Source organism: Rhinatrema bivittatum, chromosome 8, assembly GCF_901001135.1.
Source record: "Rhinatrema bivittatum chromosome 8, aRhiBiv1.1, whole genome shotgun sequence".
Lineage (NCBI taxonomy): Eukaryota > Metazoa > Chordata > Amphibia > Gymnophiona > Rhinatrematidae > Rhinatrema > Rhinatrema bivittatum.
In genome coordinates, this window is record NC_042622.1 from 259,135,337 (window position 1) to 259,158,622 (window position 23,286).

The 23,286-nt window shown below is 48.0% G+C and overlaps 1 protein-coding gene across 2 annotated transcripts in view; it reads right to left on the reverse strand.

The window, feature by feature from the left end:
- Positions 1 to 23,286, reverse strand: part of MACROD1 (mono-ADP ribosylhydrolase 1) — a 1,081,925-nt gene that overhangs the window by 74,541 nt on the left and 984,098 nt on the right. The gene's annotated exons all lie outside the window — the stretch shown is intronic.

The window sequence follows — 23,286 nt, forward strand, 5'->3', positions numbered from 1 at the left end:
AGAACTTCATGGACAGGGACAGACTTAATTTCCTTTGGAGGATCCAGGAAATGAAGTACCTCCAGCATTTTATGCCTTGAGTCCTCCTCCGTCTGCAGCGTAAAGGGAATAGTCTCTGCCATCTCCTTGATGAAGCTAATGAAGGAGAGGTCTTCTGGCGGAGATTTGCGCCTTTCCTCCATAGGTGATGGCTCTGATGGGACATCGCTGAGTCTTGGGAATCCTATGTGTCATCCATCCATGGATCATATGGCTAATACCCCGCATCCATCGGTGGTCGTAGTGATAGAAACGGACCCCTTCCAGCCAATAAATCCAGATCCGGCATGGCACCAGGCGAAGTGACATCAATGGTATCGGTGACTTCGCCGGTCTCCTCGGCGCAGGCACTCCCGAAGGCCCTGGAACGGGCTCCGGCCTCGACGAGTCCTCTTCATCCGACGAGAGCAGAAGGGGTGTCAATGGAGCCATGGGGATCGGAGATTTCCTCAGTGTCCCCGGCAGGGCACCGATGAGCACATCGAGCTTATCGAGAAGAGGGCGTAGCATCGGTGGCATCGGTGCCAGTTCCGGCACGAGCAACAGTGCTGGTGTCAGTGGTCTGGGGAGGCCCTGGACAGCCTATACCACTGCCTCTAGTACCATCTGGTGCAATTCCTCTCAGAATGCTGGAGTGGTAAACCCCAGGTCCGGAGTGGGAGGCATGGCAGGCAATGCCAGAGGGTCCACTGATCTCGGTGGAATCTCGGCGGCCGCACCCACCGAAGGCAAGGCATGCCTCGGTGCATCTGGTTTTGAGGAGGATTTAGGCTCCTCCGCTCGGGTTTTCTTCTTTGGTGGCTTGAGACCCAACGATGATGCCCAGTGTCCCTGAAGTCGATGTCAAAGGCCTCCGATGCTTGTGCCGGTGCTTTTCAAGGTGCTCAGCCTTTCCTGACTCCGGCACCGATGACGGGGATGCTGAAGACTGAGACACCAATCGGGACTCCTCGGCATCGGAATGATGACATTGCTTCGCCGGGGACGGTGTCGATGGTGTCTGTGAAGACGGGCGCTGAAATAAGAACGCCATTTTTTCCAAACATACCCAACGGTCCTTTGGAGTCATTTGGGTACAATTATTACACATCATGCGACGAGCCGAGACATAATACACAGACCAAATGAGGGTCTGTGATTGACATTGCCCTCGGACAGTCAGGGCACTGACGAAAACCCCGCCATCGTGGCGGTCGAAAAATTTAGGCTGGCCGCGGTCAGTGCTGATAAGACCTACACAGTTCCCCGCCGGGAACCGACCGAAAAACGGGGCAAACTTACCATTCGGACGCGGCAATCAACGGCAGAGAAGGGAGATCCCTAGGGGGTATAATCTTTTGCAAGTTTTTAAACAAATTTCATGAGAAGAAAATTCCTGTCAGGAATTGTGAAGAGCTCCAAAACTCTGTGTGGCCAAAGCTGCGCGGAAAAAAAGAGACTGAAGGGAGACCCCTGCTGGATGCAAAGTTAGAAACTTTGACAAAATTATTCCGTGATTGGGCTCCATCTTGATGATGTCACCCATATGTGAGGACTACCATCCTGCTTGTCCTGTGAGAAAAACTGCTTTTCTGTACTTCTTTTTTAAAGTATAAAAAAAAAAATTACTCGGCAGACCACCGGCCTCGGTTTTCATAACCGTCCGTCTGCCAGTAATGAAAACGGCCATGTATGAAAATCGAGGCCAAGTTTACCGACATCGGTCTTCATAACTGGCAGCCGCAGCGGGTCGCGTTAGCAAGGAGGCACCAAAGTTGCGCAAGTGACCCTAGCGCCTCCTTCCTAGTGTGACCCCCTAATTTACATATTGCATGGCGCCCCCCTTATGGGCACCATGCATGCGTTAAGAAAGCAGGAGCTGAAAAGTCGATGCCCACTTTCTGTGAAGATTATTGCATCGGCCCCTTAAAGAGATGAGGATGTTTAAGTAGGCTGACTTAAATTCGGAAGTTAGCGATTGGATCATTTTAAGATTAGTGTCCTTCAGTTGGGCTTCCAGGTCTAGAATAGCTTTGTTTATCATGGTGTTTCAGGCTTTAACATATGCAATGATGTCTCCTCTGAGCACTGCTTTACTGGTATCCCAGAAGAGAGAGGGGTTGGAGATGTGGGCTTTATTATGGTGTGCATAGGAGTCCCATTTATCTATTAAGAATTGCTTGAGGGCTTTGTCATTGTATAAAGAAGCTGGAAATCTCCATTGTCTAAATGTCTTGGCGGTATCTGAAAGGATAAGGTCAACCCATATAAGGGAATGGTCCGAAACAGCAGTAGGGCCTATTTCAGCTCTAGTGATATGTGGAAAATAGCATCTAGAGCCCAAAATATAGTCGATTCGTGATAGTGAATCATGAGCCCTTGACATATATGTAAAATCTTTGGAGGTGGGGTGTAAACTCCACCAATAATCCAGTACCCGTAGCTGTTCACACAGAAATTGAATGCCTCTAAGGGAATTCTTAGGTTGTGCAGGTTGCTGTGGAGGGAGCCTATCGAGTAGCGGATCAGCTACACAATTAAAGTTGCCCGCAAGAAATAACCATCAACAATTTTAGCCAGGGGTGCCATTTTCCCTAGAGCCAGCCCTGAGGACAGGAAAGCACCTGCATACACAGAACCTGACATGGTCCCAAGAGGGAGAATAGTTCAAACCAGTCCATGCTTCACAGGTTTATGTGACATGGGCAATGTAGTCTATTTTTGCTTCCTCTGATTTCCTTTCTGTTCATTTTGGGGCGGATTTTAAGAGCCCTGCTTGCCTAAATCCGCCCAAATCCGGGCGGATTTAGGCGAGCAGGGCCCTGCGCGCCGGTGCGCCTATGTTCAATAGGCCTACCGGCGCGCGCAGACCCCAGGACTCGCGTAAGTCCCGGGGTTTGGCGAGGGGGGCGTGTCGGGGGAGTGTCGGGGGCGGGCCCGAGCCGTGCGGCGTTTAGGGGGCGTGTCGGCAGCGTTTTGGGGGCGGGCCCGGGGGCGTGGCCGCGCCCTCCGGACCCGCCCTCAGGTCGCTTCCCGGCATGCTGGCGGCCCGCTGGCGCCCCGCTGGCGCACGGGGATTTACGCCTCCCTCTGGGAGGTGTAAATCCCCCGACAAAGGTAAGGAGGGGGTTTAGACAGGGCCGGGCAGGTGGGTTAGGTAGAGGAAGGGAGGGGAAGGTGAGGGGAGGGGAGGGCGTTAGAGGATTCCCTCCGAGGCCGCTCCGATTTCGGAGCGGCCTCGGAGGGAACGGGGGTAGGCTGCGCGGCTCGGCGCGCGCCGGCTATACAGAATCGATAGCCTTGCGCGCGCCGATCCAGGATTTTAGCGGCTACGCGCGTATCTACTAAAATCCTGCGTACTTTTGCTTGCGCCTGATGCGCCAGCAAAAGTACGCCTATTCGCGCGGTCTGAAAATCTACCCCTTTCTGCATTATGTATTGCACTAGCTTCCAAAATCTTTTCCTTTTCCCATTTCATTCACAGAAGCTGAACACAACTTAGCTTCAATATCTTAAATTATCTTCTGAAAAATATCTGGCACATCCGATAGCTCAGCTTCATCAGACTTGCACTGGTAACTACTGGTTCAGAATGACTGTGATTTTCTGTATTTTTGTCCAGCTACACTGTCAAGTACAATTTGCATATGTGTTTTTGGACTTTGAACACTTCCTGTATAACAGATTTTACTTTCAGCAAACATTCATACATGATGATAGGACTATTCTATCATGTGGGTACTGAATGCTTTAGTGTGGATGTATTTCCTCCCAATATAAGTTTCTATTTATCTGTGGAAATAAATGACTAAGCTCACTTTTCTTCTTGAATATTCAGGTACGCAGATAAGCAGGAGTTAGACTAACACAACACCCAAGATATTATGCTCTTAGTTTAATCCTGCCCTTTCTAAGAAATTCCAAGGAGGATTAGGGAACTTTGCCTGTCTCCAGGTAAAGGAACAGCCTTACCTGTAATGATCCTGGCAGCTAAGCACTCTCCCCACCCAGCAGAGGTCCTCATCGAACTGTACTCTCTCCCGCTCTGACTATCTCCTTGATGGCTCCATGATGCAGCAAGGACAGCCCTATTTAACCAGCGTCTCCCACAACTTGGTGCCTCATCTTTGAATCACTCTGGTTCTTTGCTTTGACCCTCCTGCTCTGTTTCTGCGTGGCCTTTGGGCCTTCTAGTCTCACATTGCACTGCCTTGTGGCTTGCTTAGGCCTCCCTGTCTGTTGCCTCATTGTCTAGTCCTTGTTTTGTCTTGCCCTGCCTGGTCTTCCCTGTGGACCTTCAGTTCCAGCCCTTGTCTCCCTCCCCTGCCTTACTGCCGCTATATGCTATGCCAGGAAAGTCCTGGTCAAGCTCGCAGAAGACAGCGCAGCTGTACTTACAGCCTAGCTTTGTGAGTGTGGACGAAGACCATACCTGGGACATCTCCGGGGTAAGAGGGAGAGAGCATGACTCTTTATATATTTACCATTATAAGTGAGGCACTTTCAGCTCAGGGTGGGTTGGGCGGTGTTACATTGATCTGCCTAGGGCATTATAGACCCTGGCACTGGTCCTGTGCAAAGCACTAGCAAGATCCAACCCTCCAGGTGTTAGAAGGTAGGCTCCTCATGGGGCTTGCATTTCCCTATCTATCTCTCTTTCTCTCTGATGTTAAACAAAGGTTTGCCCTCCTGGTGGTAAAATGTCCCAAGAAGTGTCCAAAATCCAAAAATCTTTCTTCTTTCTGAGTGGGCAAGAGAATTCCAGAACAACCAGAACAAAACTCACTCCAAAAAATACTGCTGGTAGGCCACAGTGGTCCCTGCTTAGCTGAGAGCAGGGAACAGCAGCACCTCTTCTCGGCCTCCTAAGGCAGAGGTGAAAAGTCCTCCTTAGATAGGTGCATATGGCAGGTCAGATTCTTGCTGCATGTTGTTGAAAGATTTAAACTGCAAGGCCTGCTCCCAGTTCAGCATATTACCTGACTATTGAAACTTTAAAAATAATTCAAAGTCACAAAGACGACTGATTCTCAAATGGAGAAAGTAAACATTCTCCATAAAGTTTGATCATTTCTGCCAGCAGGAAATCACTAACAGACCGATACAGTACAGTGCGCTCCGATGGAGTGCACTGTTAACCTGCCCTTGGATGCGCGTTTTCCCTTACCCCTTATTCAGTAAGGGGCGGAAAACGCGCGTCCAACCCGCAGCACCTAATAGCGCCCTCAACATGCATGTTGAGGGCGCTATTAGGTATGCCCGCGCGATACAGAAAGCTAGCTTCTTCCAGCACCGGGATATTAAGTCGGAGGTCCCGAAGAGTAAAAAAAGTAAAAAAAAAAAAAATTTAAATGGGCCGGCGGACTGGACGCTCAATTTTGTCGGCGTCCGGTTTCCGAGCCCGTGGCTGTCAGCGGGTTTGAGAACAGACACCGGCAAAATTGAGTGTCGGCTGTCAAACCCGCTGACAGCCACCACTCTGGGTCAAAAGGAGGCGCTAGTGTCCCAAGCGCCTCCTTTTGCTTGTTTCTACCGCACCACCTAATTTAAATACAGAATCGTGCGCACAGGCAAGTGGCCTGTGTGCGAGCTGGGAGAGCGGGCGCAGAATTTTCAATTTTTTTGCACAGAATTCCCCCAGGAGTAATATTACTAATTGAAGCAACTGGAACAATATATATTGAGTATTTTGATATTTAAGTACAAATAGTTTTAAACACATATAAGCATCAAGATTCCCATTTTTCCCAAGCCATATTTTCCCTCACAAAATTTAATTTGTTTCCCCTCTTTACATTTTTACCTGCAGACGGTCACTAGTATGAAAGTGTATCTACATCAGTCTGCCCCTTACCACTAGGGTAGATAAGGGGCAGACTGGATAGGCCAAATAGTCCTTATCTCAAATACTCTGTAACTTCGACAACAGTGAGCTTCCCCCTTTTACCCCTCCCATTACCATCATCCACAGAACCCACCATCAAAACACCATATCCCAGTTTGTTTATATTGCTGACTCCACCCCCGATCCTTCCCCTCTATTGACCATCACAGGGGGGAGGAGGGAAGTCCCCTCCCCCTCCTCGGATGGGCAATGGTGCCAAGTTACCTTTGCCTGCCCAGGCACTTCAGCCTGTGAAGCTTCACCTAATTTTGGCAGCTGTGAGCTCCCCCCTTTCACCCCTCCCATCATCCACAACTCACACTTTTCTTTGTCGTAGCTATGTTTCATATTTACACATGTGACATTATGATCCCAAGCTTGTTCTTCTTTCAGTTGTCTTAGCTTCGACGAAAAAAATCAGGATAGCAAAAGCTCAACTGGAAGAAAGGATTGTCAGCAAGGTGACAAAATATTTTCAGATGTATCAAAGAAAGGAGGAAGACCAGAGGGGGTGTTGAAAGATTGAAAAGAGACAAGGAACAGTTGGTGGAGAAATATGAGGAAATAGCAGATGTATTAAACAAAGACTTCAGTTCCGTGTTCACTAAAGAAAACCCTGGAGAAGGACCATTTCTGGTTGGCAAGAGTATGGATGGGGGAGGGGTAGATACCACTAGCAAAAAGAAAAAAAGGGCAAGGCCATGGGGCCGATGAGTTCCATCACAGGGATATAACTCATCCAGCCAGTAACTAAAGGAGCTCAGAGATGGTGATGGGTCCATTGAAAAATATATTCCTTGGAGACAGGAGTGGTGCCACAAGACTGGAGAAGGATGGTTGAGATCCCATTTCACAAAAGTGGTGGCAGAGAGGAGACTGGAAACTACAGGCTGGATAGGCTTATCTCGGTGGTGGGAAAATTAATGGTGTCTCTGCTGAAGAAAAGGTTAGTGAATTGTAGATTACACAAAATTATTGAAAGTTGCTAAAACACGAGTGGATTGTGAGGAGTTGCAGGAGAATCTTGCGAAACTGGGGAACAGGGCATCTAAATGGGAGATGAAATTTAATGTAGACAAGTACAAATTGATGCATGCAGGGAAAAATAATCCTAGCTATAGGTACACAATTTTGAGTTCCGTATTATGAGTCACCACCCAGGAAAAGGATCTTGGAGTCATTCTGGACAATATGTTGAAATCTTCAGCTCAGCATTTTGGCAGCAGTCAAAAAAGCAAATAGAATATTGGGAACAATCAGAAAAGGTATTGAGAATAAAATGGAGAATATCATAATCTCTCTGTATTGATCTATAGTGTGATACTATACATTGCAGTTCTGATTGCTCCAAAAAGACAGAGAAGGGATGGAATGTCTCCCCTATGAAGAAAGACTAAACAGTTAGGTATCTTCAGATTGGAGAAGAGATCACTGAAAGGGGATATGATAGAGGTTTATAAAATAATGAGTGGGAGTATTAAGACTAAGGGGCATTGAAACTTTCAGGTAGCAGATAAAACAAGTCAACTTAAGTATTTTACACTCAATGCATCATCAAGTTGGGGAATTTTGTTGCTGGGGGATGTGGTCAAAGCATCTAGCATAGCTGGGTTCACAAGAGGTTTGGACCAAGTACTGGAGGAAAAGTCCATAAACCATTATTAGCCAGGTAGACTTGGGAAAGACGCCACTTAACCCTGAGAGTGAGCACAAGGAAGTAATATACTCTTTGGAATCCTGCTGGATACTTGTAACCTGAATTGGCCGCTGTCAGAGATAGGATGTTGGGCTTGGTACACCTCTGTGCTTTTTTTTTTTTTTAATCCTTTATTTATAACTTTTCAAATAATAGATACAATCATATTATTTGTATACAGAAAAACATGGTCTTTATACCAATCATTAAATTTGTCAAATATTTCATATTAGGAAATAAACCATTGATTATTATCTTTTTATAGGGGAATTATAAGAAATACTTCAAAATCAAGATTGATTCATGCTATAACTATACCCAATGTTTATCATTGCATGGGTAGTGGGGATGAGGTAGGCATCCTACTCTGATTTAAGAAATTCTTTAATTGATCTGGGGCGAAAAATAAATATGTAACTTCCTGCTTTTTTATAATACATTTACAAGGAAAACGAAGGGTAAAGGAAAAACCTAATGAAAGAACTTCTTGGCGATAGTTCAAAAAGGCTTTACGCCTTTGTTGGGTGGTCACAGCCAAGTCAGGAAAGATTTTAACATCCTTATCATGGAATTTAACTGGGTATTTGCTAAAGTATTTCTTCATAACAGAATTAACATCAAAAAAGAAATAAAAGGTTACTAGCAATGTACCCCAGTTAATTACTTCCAAGGAAGAATCCTCTAGAAAATTAGACAAATTACCTTGAAATAATTCTGATCTAACCACATTCCTTGTAGGAGGGAGAAAACTGCAATTATTTATAGTTGGAGCTTTATCCTCAGAAAAACCGAGTTGCCCAACAAGAAATTTTTTAAAAGTAATCAAAGGTTCTTCTCCTACTTTACGAGGAAAATTTAGGATTCTTAAATTAAATCTTTTAGAATTATTTTCTAACATTTCAACTCTACGAGATAAATATTCTTTATCTTTTATTAAAGCTTGTCTAATTTCTGAGTTTTTCTTCTCTTGGTTTTCCAAAACTTTAATTCGTTCATTAGAGTCCTTTATCTGTTTCTGTATTCCCATGCAATCTTGTTGATTTCCTTCACACATTGTATTCATTTTCCTTTCCAGATCTTGGATTTTCCCCATCATGCCAGCCATCATATCCCACAACGTATCCATCGTTACTACAGCTGGTTTGGTTGGGATTTCACCCTGCTTTGGATTTGGAATAGAGTCTTTAACTCCTATTGGGACCAAAGCAGAGGCTTCTGCTGCTGCCCCTTCAAGATTTATCGAGGCAGCAGTAATTGTCTCTGTTTCATTTTGGACTTTGATTACATCAAGCTGCAATCTTTCAGATGTTGACTCAAAATTTTCCGAAGCAGGTTCTGTTAACCCTTCCAAACCCCTCTGCTGTGGTGCTAGCCCGATGTGAGGGCTAAGGGACGCTTCCTCTGCAGGGTCAATAGATTTCCCCAACACTACTGGCACACCAGATTCTTCAGCTCCCTTTAGTACGGGTATAGGGGAAAGCATATAGCTTGAAATTTCTTGCTGTATAGGAGACGGCATTGGTAAGGGAGGATAGGTTCTTATTCTCCCTTTCCGCTTTGGAGGCATTTCAAAGGATAGCAAGAAATAGCTAAAGCAACCTTAGCAGAATCTATTGATAAATAATTCAAGGACTGTGAGCAAGGAGGGTAATTAGAGAGAAGATTAATTACAGTTCTTACTTGACCTTGGCGATCTGGCGACTCCGGCGAAGCCCGGCAAAGCCCGTGTCTGCGCGCGCCCCTTGAGCGCGCGCGGCTTTAGCGACGCGCCGGCTCTGCTACGCGCCGCGCTCCGGCCGTTGATATTGGCCGCTTCCGGTCCCGCCTCTAATCAGCTCCTCTGTGCCGCACAGCCCAGCAGCTGACTCGGGTTACCGCCCTGCCTCCGACCTCCGCGATGTCACTCTCGGGGCTTCTCTCTCCGATCCTGCTCGCCCTCAAGGTAGGAGAGCCAGGGGGCCGCTGATATTGGCCGCTTCCGGTCCCGCCTCTAATCAGCTCCTCTGTGCCGCACAGCCCAGCAGCTGACTCGGGTTACCGTCCTGCCTCCGACCTCCGCGATATCACTCTCGGGGCTTCTCTCTCCGCTCCTGCTCGCCCTCCTCTCTCTCTGCTCCTGCTCGCCCTCCACCTCTGTGCTTTTATTGTTTGTAAGGTTTTGGATGGACCCTTGGACACTGTGGCAGATGACCACGCCCATGGGGGAAGTCCCGTGAGGGGCCACAGGTCAGGCTCAGCTTTAGGACACACAACACAGAATTATCTTTTATTAAACAGAGTTGTGGAGCCACCAGAGGTGGCAGTAGTGAGAAGAGATGAAGCCCGGCTGGGCTTGTAGTCCCTTAGGACACTGGAACAGCGATCCCTCAATAGCTGTGCTGAAGTGGAGAGAAACTGAGATAGTGAGTACAGTGGAGCATACACAGGGTTCTGGAATGGAGCCTCGTTGGTTGATTACTCACACAGCGGTTTCTCCCGGAAGGTAACACAGAAGCTGGAATAGAGGCAAGCCCTCGAGGAGCGAGTACCTGGTTCCAGGGAACAGCTCTGAGAGAATATAGATGGTAACTCACTGATGGTGTAGGCAGCGGGTTCTTCCAAGCAGAAGCGATAAGCTCAGGCAGCGAGTCAGGGAACATGGGCCCTCGAGGAGCGAGTACCGGTTCCAGACAGCGACCTGAAAGAAAAGAGAAAGGCCCCAGAGGAGTGGGTACCCAGATAGAGTAAGTCCAATTAAGGAGAGGCAGAGTAGCTAGGTACGGAGAGCGAATCCCATCCGTAAGGAGTCCCTTGCTAACTCGAATAGCTAGCAAACAGAGTAGGCTTTTGTATCCGGGATGCGTGACGTCATCATAGGGGGACGCCCGTGAGGTTTGCGCCAAAGAAGGAATAAGAAGCAGGGCCGCGCAGCGCATGTGCCCTATTGTAGCTGAACAACATGGCGGGATGCAGCGCCCAAGCCGGACCGGGGGTGCTGGAGAGGACAGTAGGTAGACGCCGCGGCAGCCAGACATCCATCAACTGTGGGAGGAGTTGTCAAAGAGGTAAGGAGGGCAGAGTGGAGACATCGGGCAGCGACAGTCGTAACATGGGCTGACCCATCATGGCACATATTATGTCCTTATATTCTTATTATGGGCCTTGACATGCCCTTATAAGGTCAGGTCTGCCTCGGAAGTGGTACATTTTGTCAAAACAATCCCAGACCTAACTATGTCAAAAGAAACAAAAAGTTGAGTGTTTTCTTATTAGCTTTAGATTGTTCTAGATAGTCCAAAGAAGGGTTTGTTCATCTTTATGGAGATACAGCCTGGTAAAAAAATTTTGGAAGGTTAATTGACTGATTAAGGTGGTAATCTGACATCTCCTTGGGCAAGAATTTGAGATAAATGCGGACCACTACCCTGATGAAATAAAATCTGGTATAAGGTGGATAAGTCACTAGGGTCTGCCCCAGTGGCGTAGCCAGAATTGATTTTTTGGGTGGGCACAAGGTTAACATGGGTGGGCTGTAGGCGTGCAGGTCTACTAGTTGTTTTTTTACTGATAAATAATGCCAAATTATGCAGCATAGCATTCACATCTACACCTAAGTATGAGGTTTACTTAATGATACAAACATAATTCACGGTGATTTGTGGTACTTTAGCCTTCTTATTATTACGATTTTATACACGGCTCCTACCTGTCCATAAATTTTGAGAGAGCGGTTGCGTTGCTTATATTTAAATTGCTAACATCTCAAAATATAGATATATATTTTTACCTTTGTTGTCTGATCTTTGTATTTTTCTAATCAGTTGGTCCTGGTCTCTTTTTCCCATTTTTTCCCTTATAGCTCATTTCCTAATTCCTTTTCAGTGTCTTTCTTCTATTACTGTCTTCTTCCCTTCCACACACACACACACACACACACACACACACACACACACACACACACACACATACATACACGCTTTCTCTCACAGACTCCCTCTCACACACTCAAGCTGTCACTCTCATATGCTCTCCCCCCCCCCCCCCACAAGCTCACATTCAAGTTCTCACTTTCTCACCCCTCCCCAGGCTTATATTCTTATGCACACACAGACGCACATCCAGGCACCCATTCTCACCCACACACATAAACCCAGACTCCTATTCTCACCCACAAACCCATGCTCCCAGTCTCACCCACACATATTTAAGCTCCCATTCTCATCCATACATATACACATTTAAGGTACTATTCTCACCCACACATACACACATTCAAGCACCCATTCTTATCCACATATTCAAGCTTCCATTCTCACCCACCCACACACACCCAGGCTCTCATTCTCACCCATATATACACACATTCAAGCTCCCATTCTCACCCATCCACAAACCCAGGCTCCCATTCTCAACCACACATACACACATTCGAGCTCCCATTCACCCACATATTCAAGCTTCCATTCTCACCCACATACACACCCAGGCTCCAGTTTTCACCCACACACACTCCCATTCTCATCCACACATACACATTCAAGCACGCGCACAGCTTCCGCTTTCTCCCCCAGAGCTGGAAGATCAGCTGCCTCTCCTGCTGCCACCGGCCTCCTGCTATCTTCTTCGGGCGTCGGGCCGTACTGCGCGCCGAACTTCCTGTCAGGGGGGGGGGAGCGGAAGCGCAGCGCACAACGTCCGCTTCCACCCTCCCCCCAAGCAGGAAGATCGGCGCGCAGTACGGCCCGACGCCCGAAGAAGATAGCAGGAGGCCGGTGGCAGCAGGAGAGGCAGCTGATCTTCCAGCTCTGGGGGAGAAAGCGGAAGCTGTGCGCGGTGCTTCCGCTCCCCCAAACAGGAAGTTCGGCGGGCCGTTTGGTCCGAAGATAGCAGGAGGCCGGTGGCAGCAGGAGAGGCAGCTGATCTTCCTGCTCTGGGGGAGGAAGCGGAAGCAGCGCGCGGCGCTTCCGCTCCCCCCCGAACAGGAAGACCGGTTGGCCATGCGGCCGCAGCAGCGCTGCCCCACGTGTGCCGTGATGGCGCGCGAGGCGTGGGTTCTCTTGTTCGCTGTCGCGGGGATGGGATCCCGCGACAGCCTTGCAGTTCCGGTGCCAGTTGGGTGGGCCTGGGTCTAAGTTGGGTGGGCACCTGCCCACCCAGGCCCACCCGTGGCTACGCCACTGGTCTGCCCTCAAAAATGCGACCATCCAGATCAGATATTTGAATTTATAAGAGTTCAGAGGCTCAAAAGGGGCTTTCATCAGCTAAGTAAGAACCATATTGATGTTCCGTGATACAGCGGATGGCTTCAGTTGAAGCAAGCTCTCCATAAACTTAACAACTTGTAACCTTTTGCCAGGAGGTTTGCTGTTTCTCCTAGGGCCATAAAAGTATTTGTTAGTCGGGGCTACTCTCTCCATCTTATTCCTTCTCTCTGCAGGTCCCAGGGAGGGAGTTCTTGCTGTGGAGGTAAAGGAAATCCTTCTTGGCCCAGGGGACGGACGGTTTCTCCTTAGGTATGTGTATTTCTCTGGTATTGTGTTCTCCTCAGGGACAGACAAGCTGGGCCCAGACTGAATGTTCAAAATAAAATTTACTGATTATTTGCAAAACGTCACTCAAAGTCTAGCATACTTTCCACAACTGAAACTGTACATTAGAACTATTTATATAGCATCTCTTCTGTGTGTCCATTTCTCTAGCTCCTGGGGGAGAGCTTGCCACTGTTTCCTCATCTGTGTCCCACAGCCCAGATAAACGGAGAATCCTATGGGGGAACTCCAGATCAGGAAAAGATCCTTAATGTGTTCAAAGATCTGTCTCTTGCCCAAAGCCTGTGTCCTGCTCCCTTTGGAGTGGAGATCCATTTGGGAATCTCCACATCTTGCTGCTGTATCGCACACTGTCTTTCAATGCTGGGTGAAATCTCTAGAGGGAAAAGTATGATGTTTCCTATCTTGAACAAAGATCTCTTTTTGACTCCAAGTTGGGAGGAGAGGTGGGAAAAAATAAAACCCCTCCACCCAAAGCAAGCGGGGAAAAATCCAAATTTCTCTAAGTCCAAACATCCCACGCTGGATAATACTGTCACTGGTCTTGCTTCCTCTAGGGAGCCGAGGGGTAGTTCCCAGTCTCCAGCTCCTGCTCTTTAGATTGGGGAGTTACCCTTCTCCAAAGGGTACAGGGTGTTCCCCAAAATGAGAAAAAAAACCCCATCCAAAACCTGACCAAAATCTCCAAAAATCTTTATCTCTTACAAAACAAGGCAGACCCTCTCAGAGAGGGACTCTACTGATGAGAAATCTCCTCTAAATGCAGGAAATAGCAAGTTGGGTTAGTAGGCCCAAATTTAATAGGGGACAAAATAAAAAACAACTCTTGTTTCTCCCACAGTCAACTTAAAATGACCATGACTTTGTGAGACTGGAAGATTGGGCATTCAAATGGCAGATGAAATTTAATGTGGAGAAGTGCAAGGTGAGACATATAGGGAAAAATAATCCATGCTGTAGTTACACAATGTTAGGTTCCATATTAGGCGCTACCACCCAAGAAAGAGATCTAGGCCACATAGTGGATAATACATTGAAATTGTCAGCTCTGTGTGCTGCGGCAGTCAAAAAAGCAAACAGAATGTTAGGAATTATTAGGAAAGGAATAGTGAATAAAATGGAAAATGTCATAAAGCCTCTGTATTGCACCATGGTGAGCCCACACTTTGAGTATTGTGTACAGTTCTGGTTGCCACATCTCAAAAAAGATATAGTTGCGATGGAGAAGGTACAGAGAAAGCTGACCACAATGATAAAGGGGATGGAATGACTCCCCTATGAGGAAAGGCTGAAGAGGTTAGCGCTTATAAAAGTCAGAGCTGCCCTGGCTCAGTGGCATTTCACAGGAGGGCAGCAAGCAGTGAGCATCTCTCCTGGCTTTGGCTCTCAGAAGACAGAAGGACCTGAAGATTCTAGAATGGAAGTCAAGCAACAGAGCCAGGGAGGACTACCTGCAGGTAAGTGGGGTAGTGGTGAAGAGTGGATATAGGTCACAGGGGAACCTGTAGCCTCTTTCTTTTAGTGCCCCCGCTAGAGTGTGCCGGGGGGTAAGAAAATCCCTTTTTGTTCTCTTTTCATTTAGGGAGGTGGAGCATCCTTTGGCTGCCCTGCCCCCTTCCTGGGTCTTGTGAATAAGTCCCTCCTCTGCCTCCATCAGTCTCCTCCTCTGCCTCCATCAGCCTCAAATGGTGTCTCCCACCAGCCAGTGAGGTCATAATGACAGCAGGAGGCTTATAAAAGGCAGAGCTGCCTGGGCTCAGTGGCATTTCACAGGTGGGCAGCAAGCACTGAGCATTGCTCCTGGCTTTGGCTCTCAGAAGTCTGAAGATTCTAGAATGGATGTCAAGCAGCAGAACCAAGGTGGACTACCTGCAGGTAAGTGGTGTAGTGGTGAAGAGTGGGTATAGGTCACAGGGCAACCTGTGGCCTCTTTCTTTTAGTGCCCCCGCAAGAGTGTGCTGGGGGGAAAGAAAATCCCTTTTTGCTGTCTTTTCATTTAGGGAGGTGAGCCATCCTTTGGCTGCCACGCCCCCTTCCTAGGTCATGAAAATAAGTCCCTCCTCTGCCTCCATCGTCCTCAAATGGTCTCTCCCAAGAGCCAGTGAGGTCATAATGACCCCACCTGCTAGAGAGGAAAAAATAATCCTTTTTCTTCTCTTTTCATTTAGGGAGGTGGAGCATCCTTTGGCTGCCCTGCCCCCTTCCTGTGTCTTGAAAATAAGTCCCTCCTCTGCCTCCATCAGTCTCCTCCTCTGCCTCCCTCGTCTTCAAATGGTGTCTCCCACCAGCCAGTGAGGTCATAATGAAAGCAGGAGGCTTATAAAAGGCAGAGCTGCCTGGGCTCAGTGGCATTTCACAGGTGGGCAGCAAGCACTGAGCATCTCTCCTGGCTTTGGCTCTCAGAAGACTGAAGGACCTGAAGATTCTAGAATGGAAATGAAGCAAAAGAACCTAGGTGAACTACCTGCAGGTAAGTGGCGTAGTGGTGAAGAGTGGATGTAGGTCACAGGGGAACCTGTGGCCTCTTTCTTTTAGTGCCCCCGCTAGAGTGTGCGGGGGGGGGGGGTAGGAAAATCCCTTTTTGTTCTCTTTTCATTTAGGGAGGTGGAGCATCTTTTGGCTGCCCTGCCCCCTTCCTGGGTCTTGTGAATAAGTCCCTCCTCTGCCTCCATCAGCCTCAAATGGTCTCTCCCAAGAGCCAGTGAGGTCATAATGACAGCAGGAGGCTTATAAAAGGCAGAGCTGCCTGGGCTCAGTGGCATTTCACAGGAGGGCAGCAAGCAGTGAGCATCTGTCCTGGCTTTGGCTCTCAGAAGACAGAAGGACGTGAAGATTCTAGAATGGAAGTCAAGCAACAGAACCAGGAAGGACTACCTGCAGGTAAGTGGTGTAGTGGTGAAGAGTGGATGTAGGTCACAGGGGAACCTGTGGCCTCTTTCTTTTAGTGCCCCTGCTAGAGTGTGCCGGGGGGTAAGAAAATCCCTTTTTCTCTTTTCATTTAGGGAGGTGGAGCTCTCCCACCTGCTAGAGAGGTCATAATGACAGCAGGAGGCTTAGAAAAGGCAGAGCTGCCTGGGCTCAGTGGCATTTCACAGGAGGGCAGCAAGCAGTGAGCATCTGTCCTGGCTTTGGCTCTCAGAAGACAGAATGACCTGAAGATTCTAGAATGGAAATCAAGCAAAACAACCAAGGTGGACTATCTGCAGGTAAGTGGTGTAGTGATGAAGAGTGGATACAGGTCAGAGGGGAACCTGTGGCCTCTTTCTTTTAGTGCCCCCACTAGAGTGTGCTGGGGGAAAAAATAATCCTTTTTGTTCTTTTTTCATTTAGGGTGGTGGGGCATCCTGTGGCTTCCCCGCCCCCTTCCTGGGTCTTGAAAATACGTCCCTCCTCTACCTCCATTAGCCTCCTCCTCTGCCTCCATCAGCTCCTCCGCAGCCTCCATCAGCCTTAAATGGTCTCTCCCACCAGCCAGTGAGGTCATAATGTCAGCAGGAGGCTTATAAAAGGCAGAGCTGCCTGGGCTCAGTGGCATTTCACAGGAGGGCAGCAAGCAGTGAGCATCTCTCCTGGCTTTGGCTCTCAGAAGACAGAAGGACGTGAAGATTCTAGAATGGAAGTCAAGCAACAGAACCAGGAAGGACTACCTGCAGGTAAGTGGTGTAGTGGTGAAGAGTGGATGTAGGTCACAGGGGAACCTGTGGCCTCTTTCTTTTAGTGCCCCCGCTAGAGTGTGCCGGGGGGTAAGAAAATCCCTTTTTGTTCTCTTTTCAATTAGGGAAGTGGAGCATCCTTTGGTTGCCCTGCCCCCTTCCTGGGTCTTGTGAATAAGTCCCTCCTCTGCCTCCATTAGTCTCCTCCTCTGCCTCCATCAGCCTCAAATGGTCTCTCCCAAGAGCCAGTGAGGTCATAATGACAGCAGGAGGCTTATAAAAGGCAGAGCTGCCTGGGCTCAGTGGCATTTCAGGGGAGGGCAGCAAGCAGTGAGCATATCTCATGGCTTTGGCTCTCAGAAGACTGAAGGACCTGAATATTCTAGAAGAGAAATCAAGCCAAAGAACCTAGGTAGACTACCTGCAGGTAAGTGATGTAGTGGTGAAGAGTGGGTATAGGTCCCTGGGCAACCTGTGGCCTCTTTCTTTTAGTGCCCCCACTAGAGTGTGCCGGGGGAAAAAATAATCCCTTTTTGTTCTCTTTTCATTTATTTTATTTATTTATTTATTTATTTATTTATTTAACATTTTTTTTTATACCGAACTTCATGACAAGCATCATATCAGGCCGGTTTACATCAAACTTAGGGGTTAACTCAACAAAACCATATAACAAGAAGGCCGAGGCGCAGTTACAAATAACAGGGAGAATGAACTTGGGGGCTAGGGTAGCCAGGAAATAAAGGACAGAGAAAACTGGAGAATGAACATGAATGTTCTGGGTCGTGCATTTAGACTGTTGAGCTAGATGAAAGAATTATTGCAATGTTAGGCTTAAGGGAAGGCTTGGACAAAAAGCCAAGTCTTGAGTTTTTTTCGGAAGGTAGTCAGGCAGGGTTCCAGTCTTAGATCAGTCGGCAGGTTGTTCCAGATGATGGGGCCTGCTGTGGAGAATGCCCGTTCTTTCGTGGAGGTTAGTCGAGCGGATTTAGTTGGGGGAACTTGAAGGGTTCCTTTGTGTCCCGCTCTGATGGGTCTTGCAGAGGTGTATAGTTTGAGTGGGAACTGAAGGTCTAACGGGAGTTGGTTGTGTATGGATTTGTGGATAATAGTGAGGGGTGATGTGAGTTCTCCGGTTAGTGTTGGTTAATATCCTGGCTGCTGAGTTCTGGAGCATCTGTACTGGTCTAATGGCAGAGGTCGGGAGTCCTAAGAGGAGAGAGTTACAGTAGTCGGTTTTGGAGAATATTGTTGATTGAAGGACCGTTCTGAAGTCCTGGAGATGGAGGAGGGGTTTGAGTCTTTTCATTACTTGTAACTTAAAGAAACAATCCTTCGTAATATTGTTGATTGATTTTTTTAGGTTTAAATGGTTATCAATGGTGACTCCTAAATCTCTAACTTGAGTGTTCTGAGGAATAGAGGTTGTCTGATCATGGATGGTAGAAAGGTCGGAGGAAATGAGAAGAATTTCTGTTTTGGTTGCATTGAGGACCAGGTTCAGGCTTGTGAGTAAGTGGTTGATGGACTTGAGGCAGTTCTCCCAGAAGGTGAGAATCTTTGGAAGGGATTCTTTTATAGGGATCAGGATCTGAACGTCGTCAGCATATAAGTAGTGAATTAGGTTAAGGTTTGTGAGGAGCTGGCAGAGAGGCAGAAGGTAGATATTAAAGAGGGTGGAGGATAGAGAGGAGCCTTGGGGAACTCCTAGCGTAGATTTGAAGTTAGGGGATTCTTTATTGTTGATAGTGATCTTGGAGCTTCTATTATTGAGGAAAGAGTTGAACCATTGGAAGGCGTGTCCAGATAAACCAATGTCTGAGAGACGATTGAGGAGGTATGGTTCACAGTGTCAAACGCCACGGAGATGTCTAAGAGAACTAGCAGGAATGAGATCCCTTTGTCTAGGCCCATGAGGATGTGGTCTGTTAGCGAGATGAGGAGGGTTTCAGTACTGGAAGACTTGCGAAAGCCATACTGGGAAGGGTATAAGATTTTGTGTTCCTCTAGATAGTCCGACAGCTGTGAGTTCACCACCTTCTCGGTGAGTTTTGCTAGCAGCGGGAGGTTGGATATGGGTCGGAAGTTAGAGAGCTCATTAGTGTCCAAGTTGGGTTTCTTCAAGAGAGGTTTAATAGATGCTGTTTTAAGGTCATCCGGGTAAATTGCTTGGGCCAGGGAGCAGTTAATGATGTCGGCCAAGGATCTGGAAATGGTGCCTGGAATAAGGAGCAGAAGTTTTGTTGGGATGTGGTCCATCGGGTGACTGGATGGTTTCAGTTTCTTGAGTGTTGATTCTATCTCCAGCGGGGTGGTGGGCTCGAAGGACTCTAGGGTAGCTCTGGGGGAGCCGGTGATGGTGAGATTTAGAGCTAGTGGTGTTGGGTTCGTAGGGAGCATCGCTACAGTATTTGCAATTTTATCTTGAAAGAAGAGTGCGAGTTCGTTGGCTTTGGATTGAGCCTGATCGTCAGGAATGCTAGGAGCAGAGGGTTTAGTGAGTTGAGATACGTAAGAGAACAGGGCCCTAGCGTCATATTGAATATCATGGATTCTGCTGGCGTAATAGTCTTTTTTTGCTTGTAAGAGGGATATCCTGTAAAGATGCATGTTTCGTTTGTAATCGGACAACGTTGTAGAGTTAGGGGACTTCCGCCAAGCACCTTCCTTGTGTCAGAGGTTTTGCTTCATTAGTTTAAGTTCCGGTGAGTACCAAGGTTGCTTCCTTTTTTGAGTCCAATTGATGGTTTTTGTCTCTTTGGGGCAGAGTTTGTTTGCTATAGCTTCAGTGATATTGCGCCAGGATAGAAGGGCAGAGTTGGGGTTAGAGGTCTCCTGATTGGGGAGTTCTTTGGAAAGGTGTTCACTGAGAATATCGGAGGTACAATTTCTTCTGTGATGGATGGTGGAGTGAGGTTGTGGTTGAGAGGGGTTTCCTCGAGTCTTGAGAGTGGCTGATATGAGTGAATGGTCGGACCAGGGGACTGGGGTGCAGTCTGGAGTGCTCGTGTATGATAAGTGTGAGTTTAGGAAGATGAGGTCTAGTGTGTGTCCAGCTTTATGGGTGGGTTTGTTGACTATTTGCTCAAAGCCCATTGCCTGGAGTGTGGCTAAGAAGGTTTCACAATAGGATGAGATTGGGGAGGCGTCGACATATAGATTGAAATCCCCCAAAATCATGGCAGGTGAGTCCATATTAATGTCTTTAGCAATGGTTTCTATAAGGGGTGAGGCATCCGAGTCTATTGATCCCGGAGGAGCGTAGACAAGGAGAATTTGAATATGTTTTGATTTGAACAATCCGAGTTCTAATTTATTGGATGAGGTCTTGACAGGTTGCTGTTTAAGACTCAGTTCCTTCTTGGTTGCTAGAAGCAGACCACCCCCTCTTTTTTTGGGTCTGGTGATTGAGAAGACATCATAAAGGTGAATAGGTAATTGGTTTATCAGTACAGTGTCGGTGCTTTTTAACGAGGTTTCCGTGATAGCACATACATCTGGATTGGATTCAAGCAAGTAGTCGTGAAGGATATGTGTTTTCTTAGTGAGGGACTGAGCGTTAAAAAGGGTTAGAGAGAAAATCGTGAGTCCTAGTAGTTGGGTCAAGGTTGAGAGCATTATAGGGATGAGTGATCTCGTTGATTGATTCAAGGTCCGTTGTGTAAAATTGGAGAGGTGTGAGTGGCGATGATAGATGATTGGGATGGGGTAAGATTGCATGCTACCTACTCTGATGGAGAGGAACGGGTGGAGTGGGGAAGGGCGTTAGGTGATGGTGGTAGAAGCTGGTCTAGCTGGACCGGGTTGCACAGGGTTACTGGTGAGGCTAGATGAATGCTGGAGATGCTGGATGAAATTTGGAGATGCTGGGTGAAGGCTGGAGAGTCTTGCTGGACGCTGGAAAGGCTGGAATGGATGCTGGGAGGAAGCTGAAGATGCTGGATGAATGCTGGAGATGCTGAGTAAGGCTGGAGAGGTGGGGGCATCAAGACCCAGGAAGGGAGGCGGGGCAGCCAAAGGCTGCCCCGCCCCCTTCCTGGGTCTTGAAAATAAGTCCCTACTCTGCCTCCGACAGTCTCCTCCTCTGACTCCATCGTCCTCAAATGGTCTCTCCCAAGAGCCAGTGAGGTCATAATGACAGCAGGAGGCTTATAAAAGGCAGAGCTGCCTGGGCTCAGTGGCATTTCAAAGGAGGGCAGCAAGCATTGAGCATCTCTCCTGGCTTTGGCTCTCAGAAGACTGAAGATTCTAGAATGGAAGTCAAGCAGCAGAACCAAGGTGGACTACCTGCAGGTAAGTGGTGTAGTGGTGAAGAGTGGGTATAGGTCACAGGGCAAGCTGTGGCCTCTTTCTGTTAGTGCCCCCACTAGAGTGTGCCGGGGAAAAAAGAATTCTTTTTCTTCTCATTTCATTTAGGGAGGTGGGGCATCCTTTGGTTGCCCGCCCCCTTCCTGGGTCTTGAAAATAGGTCCCTCCTCTGCCTCCATCGTCCTCAAATGGTCTCTCCCAAGAGCCAGTGAGGTCATAATGACAGCAGGAGGCTTATAAAAGGTAGACCTGCCTGGGCTCAGTGGCATTTCACAGGAGGGCAGCAAGCAGTGAGCATCTCTCCTGGCTTTGGCTTTGAGAAGACTGAAGGACCTGAAGATTCTAGAAGAGAAATCAAGCAAAAGAACCTAGGTGGACTACCTACAGGTAAGTGGTGTAGTGGTGAAGAGTGGATATAGGTCACAGGGGAACCTGTGGCCTCTTTCTTTTAGTGCCCCCACTAGAGTGTGCTGGGGAAAAAAGAATCCTTTTTCTTCTCTTTTCATTTAGGGAGGTGGGGCATCCTTTGGCTGCCCGCCCCCTTCCTGGGTCTTGAAAATAAGTCCCTCCTCTGCCTCCATCAACCTCAAATGGTCTCTCCCACCTGCCAGTGAGGTCATAATGACAGCAGGAGGCTTATAAAAGTCAGAGCTGCCTGGGCTCAGTGGCATTTCACAGGAGGGCAGCAAGCACTGAGCATCTCTCCTGGCTTTGGCTCTCAGAAGACTGAAGGACCTGAAGATTCTAGAATGGAAATCAAGCAAAAGAAACTAAGTGGACCTCCTGCAGGTAAGTGGTGTAGTGGTGAAGAGTGGATGTAGGTCACAGGGGAACCTGTGGCCTCTTTCTTTTAGTGCCCCCGCTAGAGTGTGCCGGGGGAAAAAATAATCCCTTTTTGTTCTCTTTTCATTTAGGGAGGTGGGGCATCCTTTGGGTATCCGCCCCTTTCCTGGGGCTTGAAAATAAGTCCCTCCTCTGCCTCCATCAGTCTCCTCCTCTGCCTCCCTCGTCCTCAAATGGTCTCTCCCAAGAGCCAGTGAGGTCATAGTGATAGCAGGAGGCTTATAAAAGGCAGAGCTGCCTGGGCTCAGTGGCATTTCACAGGAGGGCAGCAAGCACTGAGCATCTCTCCTGGCTTTGGCTCTCAGAAGACAGAATGACCTGAAGATTCTAGAATGGAAGTCAAGCAACAGAACCAATGTGGGCTACCTGCAGGTAAGTGGTGTTGTGGTGAAGAGTGGGTATAGTCGCAGGGGAACCTGTGGCCTCTTTCTTTTAGTTTCCCTGCTAGAGTGTGCCGGGGGGTAAGAAAATCCCTTTTTGTTGTCTTTTCATTTAGGGAGGTGAGGCATCCTTTGGCTGCCCTCCCCCTTCCTGGGTCATGAAAAGAAGTCCCTCCTCTGCCTCCATCGTCCTCAAATGGTCTCTCCCAAGAGCCAGTGAGGTCATAATGACAGCAGGAGGCTTATAAAAGGCAGAGCTGCCTGGGCTCAGTGGCATTTCACAGGAGGGCAGCAAGCACTGAGCATCTCTCCTGGCTTTGGCTCTCAGAAGACAGAATGACCTGAAGATTCTAGAATGGAAGTCAAGCAACAGAACCAATGTGGGCTACCTGCAGGTAAGTGGTGTTGTGGTGAAGAGTGGGTATAGTCGCAGGGGAACCTGTGGCCTCTTTCTTTTAGTTTCCCTGCTAGAGTGTGCCGGGGGGTAAGAAAATCCCTTTTTGTTGTCTTTTCATTTAGGGAGGTGAGGCATCCTTTGGCTGCCCTCCCCCTTCCTGGGTCATGAAAAGAAGTCCCTCCTCTGCCTCCATCGTCCTCAAATGGTCTCTCCCAAGAGCCAGTGAGGTCATAATGACAGCAGGAGGCTTATAAAAGTCAGAGCTGCCTGGGCTCAGTGGCATTTCACAGGAGGGCAGCAAGCAGTGAGCATCTCTCCTGGCTTTGGCTCTCAGAAGGACCTGAAGATTCTAGAAGAGAAATCAAGCAAAAGAACCTAGGTGGACTACCTGCAGGTTAAGTGGTGTAATGGTGAAGTGTGGATATAGGTCATAGGGGAACCTGTGGCCTCTTTCTTTTAGTGCCCCCACTAGAGTGTGCCAGGGGAAAAAAGAATCCTTTTTCTTCTCTTTTCATTTAGGGAGGTGGAGCATCCTTTGGCTGCCCGCCCCCTTCCTGGGTCTTGAAAATAAGTCCCTCC